Source organism: Salmo salar, chromosome ssa03 (assembly GCF_905237065.1).
Source record: "Salmo salar chromosome ssa03, Ssal_v3.1, whole genome shotgun sequence".
Taxonomy (NCBI): domain Eukaryota; kingdom Metazoa; phylum Chordata; class Actinopteri; order Salmoniformes; family Salmonidae; genus Salmo; species Salmo salar.
Window position 1 is genome coordinate 11088106 of NC_059444.1, and position 15476 is coordinate 11103581.

General features: G+C 45.8%; 1 protein-coding gene across 3 annotated transcripts in view; it reads left to right on the forward strand.

The window, feature by feature from the left end:
• LOC106598404 (low-density lipoprotein receptor-related protein 8) overlaps positions 1 to 15476 on the forward strand; it is a 238186-nt gene that overhangs the window by 15494 nt on the left and 207216 nt on the right. The gene's annotated exons all lie outside the window — the stretch shown is intronic.

The window sequence follows — 15476 nt, forward strand, 5'->3', positions numbered from 1 at the left end:
CATAATGGTATTCTCACGGGCTACACTTTCAAGATGGAGATAATGTCTATGGCTAAGTAGTGATTAATATAGGCCTTTTCTTCAGAGTTAGTTGTGACAAAATGTTTAGTAACAACCACAACCCTTATTGCAGTAGTTATTTACTAGTGGCTATTGTAGCAAAAATAGTAGTAGCAGCAGTTTTAGCAATAGCTATAGTATTAGTGGTGGTGGTGGTTTTCACGAGTGCTATCTTGGAATTCCCTGTCATAAATTAGCCAAGGCGCAGCGTGCCGGTAGTTTCACATATTTTATTTGTGAACTCGATCAAAAACAATAAACAGGTGAAACTGAAACAAACGTGACGTTCTGGGGCTGCTCAAACACAGCTGCACAAAAACAAGATCCCACAAAAACAAAGGAAAAAACAGCTGCCTCTGATTTGAAACCGTACCCGGCCAAAACATAGAAACAAAAACATAGAATGCCCACCCACCTATCACACCCTGGCCTAGCTAAACAGAGAAAACACAGCTCTCCGAGGTCAGAGCGTGACAGTGGTAGAGTGGTGGTGGTAGTAGTAGCAGGCTAGTAGTAACCTAACAACTAGCTAGTAGCAGTATAGTAGTAGTAGTGATGGTGGTAGTAGTATTAGTAGCAGTTGTCGTAGTAGTAACCTAACAACTAGCTAGTAGCAGTATAGTAGTGGTGGTGGTGGTGGTGGTAGTAGTAGTCGTTGTAGTAGTAACCTAACAACTAGCTAGTAGCAGTATAGTGGTGGTGGTGGTAGTAGTATTAGTAGTAGTCGTTGTAGTAGTAACCTAACAACTAGCTAGTAGCAGTATAGTAGTGGTGGTAGTAGTGGTGGTAGTATTAGTAGTAGTCGTTGTAGTAGTAACCTAACAACTAGCTAGTAGCAGTATAGTAGTAGTGGTGGTGGTGGTAGTATTAGTAGTAGTCGTTGTAGTAGTAACCTAACAACTAGCTAGTAGCAGTATAGTAGTAGTGGTAGTAGTATTAGTGGTAGTCGTTGTAGTAGTAACCTAACAACTAGCTAGCAGCAGTATAGTAGTAGTGGTGGTGGTGGTAGTATTAGTAGTAGTCGTCGTAGTAGTAACCTAACAACTAGCTAGTAGCAGTATAGTAGTGGTGGTGGTAGTAGTATTAGTAGTAGTCGTTGTAGTAGTAACCTAACAACTAGCTAGTAGCAGTATAGTAGTGGTGGTAGTAGTGGTGGTAGTATTAGTAGTAGTCGTTGTAGTAGTAACCTAACAACTAGCTAGTAGCAGTATAGTAGTAGTGGTGGTAGTATTAGTAGTAGTCGTTGTAGTAGTAACCTAACAACTAGCTAGTAGCAGTATAGTAGTGGTGGTGGTGGTAGTAGTATTAGTAGTAGTCGTTGTAGTAGTAACCTAACAACTAGCTAGTAGCAGTATAGTAGTGGTGGTGGTGGTGGTGGTGGTAGTAGTAGTCGTTGTAGTAGTAACCTAACAACTAGCTAGCAGCAGTATAGTAGTAGTGGTGGTAGTATTAGTAGTAGTCGTTGTAGTAGTAACCTAACAACTAGCTAGTAGCAGTATAGTAGTAGTATGCTCTACAACATTCGCAGAGTACGACCCAGTATAGTAGTAATAGTAGTTGTTGTAGTAGTAACCTAGCAACAGGCTAGCAGCAGTATAGTAGTGGTGGTAGTAGTTGTCGTCGTGGTAACCTAGCAACAGGTTGGCAGCAGTATAGTAGTGGTGATGGTGGTAGTAGTAGTAGTCGTCGTCGTAGTAGCCTAGCAACAAGCTAGCAGCAGTATAGTAGTGGTAGTACAAATAATGATACACGTACAGTTAGTGGAAGTAGTAGTCTAATAACAATAGACAGAGTAGTGTCAGATCTTAGGTCTCTCTCCTGATGTGTTGTATCTGACCTCCAATGCCTTTAGGGGGGTTGTGATCAAAGCTCAGCTGAGACAAACCCAGAGCCACTGTACACTGGCAGGCACCCAAACGGAAGCGGACACACACACACACACACACACACACACACACACACACACACACACACACACACACACACACACACACACACACACACACACACACACACACACACACACACACACACACACACACAAGGTGTTGGCTCCTTCTCTTGTTCGTTGCCTGCACCTCCAGTACCCTTCCTACAGAATCGGTTCAGACATGTTCGGGCCCCACCTTCAATCTGATGCTGATCACAACAGAAAGAGGGAAAGAAGAAAAGACAAGGAGGTGGAAGAGGTGGTGGAGGAAACAGAGGAGGAGGAGGAGATGGACAGAGGAGAAAGGAGCCAAGAGGGGAGATGAGAACTAAAGCTGGGTGGGGGTGGGCAGCAGAGCACAGGACTGCTGCAGTGTCATTGATTTTAGAGGGAATGTTAACTGTGTTTTTGACGTGGATGCAGATGTGGTTGAATGGACAAGATTGGCATGTTCCCAAGGAAGCACAGGTTCAGTTAAGGTTATGCTGTATTGAAGATGTAGGTTGCAGACGGCTGCCATCTTGAACAGATCTCTCTTGGAAAAAACAAAACAGGATTTTATATCTGAGACTCGCTACACACACCTCAGTACACACACCTCGGTACACACACCTCGATACACACACCTCGGTACACACACCTCAGTACACACACCTCAGTACACACACCTCGGTACACACACCTCGGTACACACACCTCAGTACACACACCTCAGTACACACACCTCAGTACACACCGCAAAGCTGGATGTAGGCCTATTTTATGACCACCTCTATAGTATAAAACCCTTGACTGCATTATGGTCTTAACACCGTCATCATTGATGGTGAGCATAAAAAACTATGGAAGTGGGGCTGCAGTGTTTCTGCTACCTACATTATTTTCCAGGTGGGGTGCCTAATGCCCCCAAATCAACATCCAGCTCCAATTGAATCAAAAATGTAAACCGGAGTGTCACGACTTCCGCCGAAGTTGGTGCCTCTCCTTGTTTGGGCGGCGTTCAGCGGTCGACGTTACCGGCTTTCTAGCCGCCACGATCTACGTTTCTTTGTCCATTTGTTTTGTCTTGATTGTACACACCTGGTTTCCATTAAGTTATAATTTATTCCCTATTTAACCCTCTGGTTCCCACATGGTTTTGTGCGTGTTTGTTCTTTGTTAAGTGGTCGCTCTTTTGTGTCGAGCTGGATTGTTTTCCCTGTATGGAATTAGTTTGTGATTTATTCGAGGAAAGTACGTTTTTACTCAGTTCTGTGTCCTGCGCCTGACTCCGTCCTACCCGCTGCACACTGACACTTGACAGAAACACGCATCTCTATATGGAGTCAGCAGGTACACCCAGTCCTCCGTTACAGGTGGAGGTGCTTGTCCAGCAGCACGTGACGATGCTCCAAAATCTTGGCACAGTCACGGATCGCGTGCTGCACACCATGGAGCGATGGGAGAGAGGGGGTTTTCCCACACCTCCATCCACTTCACCCCAACCCACACCGCTGTCCACTCCTCCGTCACCTGGACCCAGTGGGATTCGGCTCTCGCTCCCGAGGGCATATGATGGGACGGCTGCCGGGTGCCAGGGGTTCCTGCTCCAGTTTGAGCTCTACTTGGCGACCGTCCACCCGGCACCCTCGGGACGCGAGAGCGTGTCCGCCCTCATCTTCTGTTAGTCGGGGAGATCACTTGAGTGGGCCAACGCCGTATGCGGGAGAGAAGGCGCAGCGTTGGTCCACTACGAGGATTTCACCCGCCGCTTCCGGGCGGTATTCGATCATCAACTTGAGGGGAGAGCAGCGGGGGAACGGTTGTTCCATCTTCGACAGGGGATAAGGAGCGCACAGGACTTTGCACTGGACTTCAGGACCCTGGCAGCCAGCGCGGGATGGAATGAAGGGGCCCTGATCGACCATTACCGGTGCAGTCTACGTGAGGACGTTCGTCGGGAGCTGGCATGCAGGGACACCACCCTTACCCTCGGCCAGCTGGTGGATTTATCCATCCGGCTGGATAACCTATTGGCCACCCACGGACGTCCGGATCGGGGCCCGTCCATTCCATTCCCCAGCACCTCCGACCCTACACCTATGGAGCTCGGAGGTGCTGCTCTGAGGGTGACCGGAGGGGGGCCGTTTCCTGCACCACATGGGGCCGCAGAGGGCACACTGCTAGTCGGTGCTGGGGAGGTTCCCCAGAGAGTCGAGGCAGCAGGCAGGGCACTGGTGGATCATCCCAGGTGAGTAGGCACCCGACTCACCCAGAGCTCCCTGTTACGCACATGTGTGTATGTATAGAATTTCCTGAGTTTTGCCCACATTCCCACCATAAGGCGCTAGTAGATTCAGGTGCAGCTGGGAACTTTATTGACCGTTAATTTGCACTTACAGTGAGAGAAAAAAGTATTTGATCCCCTGCTGATTTTGTACGTTTGCCCACTGACAAAGAAATGATCAGTCTATAATTTTAATGGTAGGTTTATTTAAACAGTGAGAGACAGAATAACAACAAAGAAATCCAGAAAAACGCATGTCAAAAATGTTATAAATTGATTTGAATTTTAATGAGGGAAATAAGTATTTGACTCCCTCTCAATCAGAAAGATTTCTGGCTCCCAGGTGTCTTTTATACAGCTAACGAGCTGAGATTAGGAGCACACTCTTAACCTGTTAGGGCTAGGGGGCAGTATTTGCACGGCTGGATAAAAAAAATGTACCCGATTTAATCTGGTTACTAATCCTACCCAGTAACTAGAATATGCATATACTTATTATATATGGATAGAAAACACTCTAAAGTTTCTAAAACTGTTTGAATGGTGTCTGTGAGTATAACAGAACTCATTTGGCAGGCAAAACCCTGAGACATTTTCTGACAGGAAGTGGATACCTGATGTGTTGTATTACCTTTAAACCTATCCCATTGAAAAACACAGGGGCTGAGGAATATTTTGGCACTTCCTATTGCTTCCACTAGATGTCACCAGCCTTTACAAAGTGTTTTGAGTCTTCTGGAGGGAGATCTGACCGAACAAGAGCCATGGAACGATGATGGCCCATTAGACACCTGGCGCGAGTTCATGTTGGGTACCCTCGTTCCAATACGTTATAAAAGAGTATGCATTCGTCCACCTTGAATATTATTCATGTTCTGGTTAAAAAAGGCCCTAATGATTTATGCTATACAACGTTTGACATGTTTGAACGAACGTAAATATATTTTTTCCCCTCGTTCATGACGAGAAGTCCGGCTGGCTTAGATCATGTGCTAACAAGACGGAGATTTTTGGACATAAATGATGAGCTTTTTTGAACAAAACTACATTCGTTATGGACCTGTGATACCTGGAAGTGACATCTGATGAAGAGAATCAAAGGTAATGGATTATTTACATAGTATTTTCGATTTTAGATCTCCCCAACATGACGTCTAGTCTGTATCGCAACGCGTATTTTTCTGGGCGCAGTGCTCAGATTATTGCAAAGTGTGATTTCCCAGTAAGGTTATTTTTAAATCTGGCAAGTTGATTGCGTTCAAGAGATGTAAATCTATAATTCTTTAAATGACAATATAATATTTTACCAATGTTTTCTAATTTTAATTATTTAATTTGTGGTGTTGACTTGACTGCCGGTTATTGGAGGGAAACGATTTCCTCAACATCAATGCCATAGTAAAACGCTGTTTTTGGATATAAATATGAACTTGATAGAACTAAAAATGCATGCATTGTCTAACATAATGTCCTAGGAGTGTCATCTGATGGAGATTGTAAAAGGTTAGTGCATAATTTTAGCTGGTTTTATGGTTTTGGTGACCCTGTCTTTGAATTGACAAAACATTACACACAACTCTTGTAAATGTACTGTCCTAACATACTCTAAATTTATGCTTTCGCCGTAAAACCTTTTTGAAATCGTAAAACGTGGTTAGATTAAGGAGATGTTTATCTTTCAAAGGGTGTAAAATAGTTGTATGTTTGAAAAATTTGAATTTTGACATTTATTTGGATTCAAATTTGCCGCTCTTGAAATGCACCTGCTGTTGATGGAGTGCACCACGGGTGGGACGCTCATAGAGGTTAAAGGGAGTGCTCCTAATCTCAGCTTGTTACCTGTATAAAAGACACCTGTCCACAGAAGCAATCAATCAATCAGATTCCAAACTCTCCACCATGGCCAAGACCAAAGAGCTCTCCAAGGATGTCAGGGACAAGATTGTAGACCTACACAAGGCTGGAATGGGCTACAAGACCATCGCCAAGCAGCTTGGTGAGAAGGTGACAACAGTTGGTGCGTTTGTTCGCAAATGGAAGAAACACAAAAGAACTGTCAATCTCCCTCGGCCTGGGGCTCCATGCAAGATCTCACCTCGTGGAGTTGCAATGATCATGAGAACGGTGAGGAATCAGCCCAGAAGACCACGGGAGGATCTTGTTAATGATCTCAAGGCAGCTGGGACCATAGTCACCAAGAAAACAATTGGTAACACACTACGCCGTGAAGGACTGAAATCCTGCAGCGCCCGCAAGGTCCCCCTGCTCAAGAAAGCACATATACATGCCCGTCTGAAGTTTGCCAATGAACACCTGAATGATTCAGAGGACAACTGGGTGAAAGTGTTGTGGTCAGATGAGACCAAAATGGAGCTCTTTGGCATCAACTCAACTCGCCGTGTTTGGAGGAGTAGGAATGCTGCCTATGACCCCAAGAACACCATCCCCACCGTCAAACATGGAGGTGGGAACATTATGCTTTGGGGATGTTTTTCTGCTAAGGGGACAGGACAACTTCACCGTATCAAAGGGACGATGGACGGGGCCATGTACCGTCAAATCTTGGGCGAGAACCTCCTTCCCTCAGCCAGGGCATTGAAAATGGGTCGTGGGTGGGTATTCCAGCATGACAATGACCTAAAACACACGGCCAAGGCAACAAAGGAGTGGCTCAAGAAGAAGCACATTAAGGTCCTGGAGTGGCCTAGCCAGTCTCCAGACCTTAATCCCATAGAAAATCTGTGGAGGGAGCTGAAGGTTTGAGTTGCCAAATGTCAGCCTCGAAACCTTAATGACTTGGAGAAGATCTGCATAGAGGAGTGGGACAAAATCCCTCCTGAGATGTGTGCAAACCTGGTGGCCAACTACAAGAAACGTCTGACCTCTGTGATTGCCAACAAGGGTTTTGCCACCAAGTACTAAGTCATGTTTTGCAGAGGGGTCAAATACTTATTTCCCTCATTAAAATGCAAATCAATTTATAACATTTTTGACATGCGTTTTTCTGGATTTTTGTGTTGTTATTCTGTCTCTCACTGTTCAAATAAACCTACCATTAAAATTATAGACGGATCATTTCTTTGTTAGTGGGAAAACGTACAAAATCAGCAGGGGATCAAATACTTTTCCCCCTCACTGTAGATTATGGATCCCTATTGTTCCTGTTGATGTGCCCTTCCCTGTACATGCCTTAGATAGTCGTCCTTTAGGGTCGGGGCTGATTAGGGAGGTCACAGCTCCACTATGTATGATAACGCAGGAGGGTCATGAGGAGAGAATTAGGCTCATCCTGATCGATTCTCCTATGTTTCCTGTGGTGTTGGGGTTTCCCTGGTTGGCCTATCATGACCCCACTATTTCGTGGAAACAGAGGGCTCTCAAGGGATGGTCACGTCAGTGCTCAGGGAGGTGTGTAGGTGTTTCCATAGGTGCAACTACTGTGGAGAGTCCAAACCAGGTCTCCACCATGCACATCCCCCCTGAATATGCCGATTTGGCTCTCGCCTTCTGTAAGACGGGGGGATTGTGCGATAAATCTCCTGGTAGACGCAGCACGTCCTGCGTCTACCAGGAAGTTTTGTTTTCACCCTATCCTACAGACCAGGTTTCCAGAACGCTAAGGCAGACGCACTGTCCCGGATGTATGACACAGAGAAGCGGTCCACGGATCCCACTCCCATACTTCCGGCTTCTTGCCTGGTGGCACCGGTGGTATGGGAGGTAGATGCGGACATTGAGCGGGCGTTACGTACAGAGCCCATTCCCACCCAGTGTCCAGTTGGGCGTCTGTACGTTCCGTCTGATGTCTGCGATCGATTGATCTGTTGGGCCCACACGTCACCCTCTGGTCATCCTGGCATCGGTCGGACAGTGCGCTGTCTTAGTGAGAAGTACTGGTGGCCCACTTTAGCTAAGGATGTGAGGGTTTATGTTTCCTCCTGCTCGGTGTGCACCCAGTGCAAGGCACCTAGACACCTGCCCAGAGGGAAATTATAACCCCTACCCATTCCACAACGGCCGTGGTCACACCTATCGGTGGATTTCGTGACGGATCTCCTCGGTCACAAGGAAACACCACGATCCTGGTCGTGGATCGGTTTTCTAAGTCCTGCCGTCTCCTTCCTTTGCCCGGTCTCCCTACGGCCCTACAGACTGCGCAGGCCCTGTTTACACACGTCTTCCAGCACTACGGGGTGCCTGAGGATATAGTGTCTGATCGGGGTCCCCAGTTCACGTCGAGGGTCTGGAGGGCGTTCATGGAACGTCTGGGGGTCTCGGTCAGCCTTACCTCAGGTTTTCACCCAGAGAGTAATGGGCAGGTGGAGAGAGTTAACCAGGATGTGGGTAGGTTTCTGCGGTCCTATTGCCAGGACCGGCCGGGGGAGTGGGCGGCTTTCATCCCCTGGGCAGAGATGGCCCAAAACTCACTCCGCCACTCCTCCACTAACCTGTCTCCTTTTCAGTGTGTACTAGGTTATCAGCCGGTCCTGGCACCGTGGCATCAGAGCCAGATCGAGGCACCTGCGGTGGATGAATGGTTTCGGCGCTCGGAGGAAACATGGGACGCTGCCCATGTGCGCCTGCAACGCGCCATCAGGCGGCAGAAGGCGAGCGCCGACCACCACCGCAGTGAGGCCCCGGTGAATGCACCGGGGGACCGGGTCTGGCTCTCGACCCGAGAGCCAGACCCCATGAAGCTACATGGGGAGGAAAAAGCTATCCAATCAGTGTCCTCTCAGAAACAAAGGATGGGTTTAGCATCAAAACTCCATGTGGGCAATCTCTGCGCTTTGGAGTAGTCTGTCTTCTGATTGGTTGAAAGTGATCCAGTCTAAGGCTGTCCCTGACTAAATAAAAATCCTGGTCGAATGAAAGTCGTCTGTTCTTTTGACCAATTGATTGGCCGAAATTTTTAAATGTGTATTTTATTATATAGACACACCCTATGTTTTTTAATAAAATCAAATATATATATATGCATTGAGCTTGTCTGATGCTTTAAGCATAGTTTTAGATGAAATATGACTCAAATGACTCGAGGGAGCCAGAGATCAAGAACCAGAAGGAAAAAAACTTAACCTGTCCCGACCATCCTCCTTTTGGCTTTCGCAGATTATGGCGTTACTCTCCTGTAGTTGCCGGTAACATGAGGAGCTACATGAGGAGTTGGCGACCTTTCTGATGTGTAATGCCAATTTATCTTACCATTTCTACCGAACTGTGTGCCAGTTTTGGTTTTCATATGTACATTTTTGTAGAACAGTTTAATTTCATTTATAATAACGCCTTCGTATTTCAAAATCATTGTCATGTGGTTAATGGAAATTGTATCCAAATCTGAATGAAAATGATACAAACCTAAAAAGTTACTTCTATTGCCATTGCAAAGTATGTAAAAATAGCCTATAAAGCCTACAAATAAAACATTGCAGCCCGCAGGTAGAAAATATCCTTATTAAAAATGTATATTCTATAAATCACATTGGCTACGCATGGCCTGTCTGCAATGAACTTGAAACATTGTATCAACTATTACCTTGGGTCTGGCCAAAGCTTGCACTAGAAAACTTGCAGCATTGTCTAAAATATTCTGTCCCCTCAGAGTTTCCTGTGCCAGTGAGCTCGGGACAGACACCGCTGTTCATTCCAACAACGTTTCCATTCCAACAATGTGTCCATTCTGCATATTGAATGCGTTAACAGAAATGACCGTAACCACAAAAACATTGTAGATGAGAAATTATAGCGATTAACGGTAAATGTACTACAGGTGATATATGTAATGGGGAATAGACAGTAACAATAAAACACCAAACAATTCACACAATGAAATTATGAAACAATGAATGTGCACAAATTGGCGGGAGAAAGCTCATTCTGGAGAGAGACGTGCATTGTGCATCTTAGCCACACTCCCCTTCTTGGACATCCCTGTGGCCTCTGCAATGGCTTAGTTCACTGAGATGGGCGCGACTAAGACCAGTATCTCATGTGCCATACTTTTATTTTTTTTAAATATGGCGAGCAGGGCATTTTTAGGGGATGGTCTGATACCGTGGGAACAGAGAGCAGAGCATTTTTAAGGGGATGGTCTGATACAGTGGGAAGAGAGAGCAGAGCATCTTTAGATGATGGTCTGATACCGTGGGAACAGAGAGCAGAGCATCTTTAAGGGATGGTCTGATACAGTGGGAACAGAGAGCAGAGCATCTTTAAGGGATGGTCTGATACAGTGGGAACAGAGAGCAGAGCATCTTTAGATGATGGTCTGATACAGTGGGAACAGATAGCAGAGCATCTTTAAGGGATGGTCTGATACCGTGGGAACAGAGAGCAGAGCATCTTTAGATGATGGTCTGATACAGTGGCAACAGAGAGCAGAGCATCTTTAAGGGATGGTCTGATACAGTGGGAACAGATAGCAGAGCATCTTTAGATGATGGTCTGATACAGTGGGAACAGATAGCAGAGCATCTTTAAGGGATGGTCTGATACAGTGGGAACAGAGAGCAGAGCATCTTTAGATGATGGTCTGATACAGTGGGAACAGAGAGCAGAGCATCTTTAGATGATGGTCTGATACAGTGGGAACAGAGAGCAGAGCATCTTTAAGGGATGGTCTGATACAGTGGGAACAGAGAGCAGAGCATCTTTAGATGATGGTCTGATACAGTGGCAACAGAGAGCAGAGCATCTTTAAGGGATGGTCTGATACAGTGGGAACAGAGAGCAGAGCATCTTTAGATGATGGTCTGATACAGTGGGAACAGATAGCAGAGCATCTTTAAGGGATGGTCTGATACAGTGGGAACAGAGAGCAGAGCATCTTTAGATGATGGTCTGATACAGTGGCAACAGAGAGCAGAGCATCTTTAAGGGATGGTCTGATACAGTGGGAACAGAGAGCAGAGCATCTTTAGATGATGGTCTGATACAGTGGGAACAGAGAGCAGAGCATCTTTAGAGGGGGACAGGTGTTTTCTTCCTCCATGTCTAGGCTACATACTGCTGAGGAACATCTGGGACACATGATGTAGTCTACTACCTCTAGTCTACTGCTCTAATCCAGGCTATTTGAAGTGTCTGTCTGTCTGTCTGTCTGTCTGTCTGTCTGTCTGTCTGTCTGTCTGTCTGTCTGTCTGTCTGTCTGTCTGTCTGTCTGTCTGTCTGTCACGTTTTGGCGTCTCTCCTGTCAACGGAGAGCGATGTCATTGCCAAGTCAACCTCCTTGCTGGCTTACCAGTGTAGATGCCAAAACATAATGTAGGCTCGATGCCTGATGCTGGTCTTAGTCCAATGTTCACATGTGCTGACGGCCCTTCCAGAGGGCATACAGTATGCTTGGGGGTTGGGTTTGGCAGATTACCCCTTTTTTATTGGCAGATGCATTCCACCCAGAAAGTAGATGGATACTAGTCAACCATGAGAATCATCTCTCCAGATATCAGAAAAGTGTTGTTTTGTTCCTATTTTGTTAATCCTGTGAAGTGTAGTGAGCCTTGTTGTAAAGCGTTTGAAACTTTGACTTGAAACTTTGTATCAACTGCCACATACCAAATACATACCTAGACCTATACATTTGGACATCTATTCAGATACTGTTTAGCTGTTTTACCTGGTCAGTAATTATCTCTGGCTACCAGACCAGGGTTCAAATAGTATGTGTTTTCTTTCAAATACTTTGAGCATTTGACTGAGCCTGACGGGAGTGCCAGATGGTCAAGTTTTGAACTTTTGGGACTATTCCATTTGTCCCGTTGTAACCATTCAAGTGCAGCTAAAGTATTTGAAAGCAAACAAATACTATTGAACCCAGGTCAGTTTATGGCCAATATAGGCCTACCTTCTATTGCAGCCTCATGAAGGACTGACTGGGTATCAGCTCTCCAGATGCTGCCTCATGAAGGACTGACTGGGTATCAGCTCTCCAGATGCTGCCTCATGAAGGACTGACTGAGAATCAGCTCTCCAGATGCTGCCTCATGTAGGACTGACTGGGTATCAGCTCTCCAGATGCTGCCTCATGAAGGACTGACTGGGAATCAGCTCTCCAGATGCTGCCTCATGAAGGACTGACTGGGTATCAGCTCTCCAGATGCTGCCTCATGAAGGACTGACTGAGAATCAGCTCTCCAGATGCTGCCTCATGAAGGACTGACTGGGTATCAGCTCTCCAGATGCTGCCTCATGAAGGACTGACTGGGTATCAGCTCTCCAGATGCTGCCTCATGAAGGACTGACTGGGTATCAGCTCTCCAGATGCTGCCTCATGAAGGACTGACTGGGTATCAGCTCTCCAGATGCTGCCTCATGAAGGACTGACTGGGTATCAGCTCTCCAGATGCTGCCTCATGAAGGACTGACTGAGAATCAGCTCTCCAGATGCTGCCTCATGAAGGACTGACTGGGAATCAGCTCTCCAGATGCTGCCTCATGAAGGACTAACTGGGTATCAGCTCTCCAGATGCTGCCTCATGAAGGACTGACTGAGAATCAGCTCTCCAGATGCTGCCTCATGAAGGACTGACTGGGTATCAGCTCTCCAGATGCTGCCTCAGGAAGGACTGACTGAGAATCAGCTCTCCAGATGCTGCCTCATGAAGGACTGACTGGGTATCAGCTCTCCAGATGCTGCCTCATGAAGGACTGACTGGGTATCAGCTCTCCAGATGCTGCCTCATGAAGGACTGACTGGGTATCAGCTCTCCAGATGCTGCCTCATGAAGGACTGACTGGGTATCAGCTCTCCAGATGCTGCCTCATGAAGGACTGACTGAGAATCAGCTCTCCAGATGCTGCCTCATGAAGGACTAACTGGGTATCAGCTCTCCAGATGCTGCCTCATGAAGGACTGACTGGGAATCAGCTCTCCAGATGCTGCCTCATGAAGGACTAACTGGGTATCAGCTCTCCAGATGCTGCCTCATGAAGGACTGACTGAGAATCAGCTCTCCAGATGCTGCCTCATGAAGGACTGACTGAGAATTAGCTCTCCAGATGCTGCCTCATGAAGGACTGACTGGGTATCAGCTCTCCAGATGCTGCCTCATGAAGGACTGACTGGGTATCAGCTCTCCAGATGCTGCCTCATGAAGGACTGACTGAGAATCAGCTCTCCAGATGCTGCCTCATGAAGGACTGACTGGGTATCAGCTCTCCAGATGCTGCCTCATGAAGGACTGACTGGGTATCAGCTCTCCAGATGCTGCCTCATGAAGGACTGACTGGGTATCAGCTCTCCAGATGCTGCCTCATGAAGGACTGACTGGGTATCAGCTCTCCAGATGCTGCCTCATGAAGGACTGACTGGGTATCAGCTCTCCAGATGCTGCCTCATGAAGGACTGACTGGGTATCAGCTCTCCAGATGCTGCCTCATGAAGGACTGACTGAGAATCAGCTCTCCAGATGCTGCCTCATGAAGGACTGACTGGGTATCAGCTCTCCAGATGCTGCCTCATGAAGGACTGACTGGGTATCAGCTCTCCAGATGCTGCCTCATGACTGACTGAGTGACTGTTTAGTGTTTATGGAACAGTTTATTTATTAACCAGTATCCCAACACTTTGATGTGTTACTGATGTGCTTGGATTTTAATGAACCACCTCTGTAATCATAGATACGCTTCAGGAAACCACTGAAGCTGTGACCAAAGAGCATCATATGCAGCGTACTGGCTCAGAATTATAACACCGAAACATACACATCCTGTACATTCTACACACACACACACACACACACACACACACACACACACACACACACACACACACACACACACACAGAGTGGTGTGCTGTACAATGTTGGAGTATGATGTTTTTGCAGTGTGACAGAGTTGTGAAAAGGCATGTACGGTTTCATCACTGATCATTGAGATGGAGTAGCCTAATAACCAGTCAGCTTCTCTCTAGTTGCACAACAACAATAATAACAACAACAATAGTGTCACGTCCTGACCAGTAAAGGGGTTATTTGTTATTATAGTTTGGTCAGGACGTGGCAGGGGGTATTTGTTTTATATGGTTTTGAGTGTGTGTTTATGTAGAGGGGCGTTTGATTTATGTTTCTGGGGTTTTTGGTTTAGTTCTATGTTGTATAGTTCTATGTCTGTTTCTAGGGTGTTTATTTCTATGTTTAGTAATTGGGATTGGGGCCTTCAATTGGAGGCAGCTGGTTATCGTTGCCTCTGATTGAAGGTCCTATAATTAGGAGTATGTTTGTTTTGGGAATTGTGGGAGGTTGTTTTGCACTGCTAGGGTTAGCCTGCAAACTGTTATGTTGTCGTCCGTTTTCTTGTTTTTGTGAAGTGTTCGTGGTTATTTAAAATAAACGTCAAAATGAGCACTCAACCCGCTGCGCCTTGGTCCAATTCATACGACGGCCGTTACAAATAGTAAAGACAATGACAATAACAACAACAATAACAACCCCAAACTGTACAGTATAGGCACCCTAGACCAGGGCTTCTCAAAGTGAGGGCTGCTGTGCCCTTGTGGCAGTGGAGGCTGCTGAGGGGAGAACGGCTCATAATAATGGCCGGAACGGAGTGAATGGTATCAAACACATGAAGGAATGGTATTATACACATGAAGGAATGGTATTATACACATGAAGGAATGGTATTATACACATGAAGGAATGGTATTATACACATGAAGGAATGGTATTATACACATGAAGGAATGGTATTATACACATGAAGGAATGGTATTATATATATGAAGGAATGGTATTATACACATGAAGGAATGGTATTATACACATGAAGGAATGGTATCAAACACATGAAGGAATGGTATTATACACATGAAGGAATGGTATTATACACATGAAGGAATGGTATCAAACACATGAAGGAATGGTATTATACACATGAAGGAATGGTATTATACACATGAAGGAATGGTATCAAACACATGAAGGAATGGTATTATACACATGAAGGAATGGTATTATACACATGAAGGAATGGTATTATACACATGAAGGAATGGTATTATACACATGAAGGAATGGTATTATACACATGAAGGAATGGTATTATACACATGAAGGAATGGTATCAAACACATGAAGGAATGGTATTATACACATGAAGGAATGGTATTATACACATGAAGGAATGGTATTATACACATGAAGGAATGGTATTATACACATGAAGGAATGGTATCATACACATGAAGGAATGGTATTATACACATGAAGGAATGGTATCAA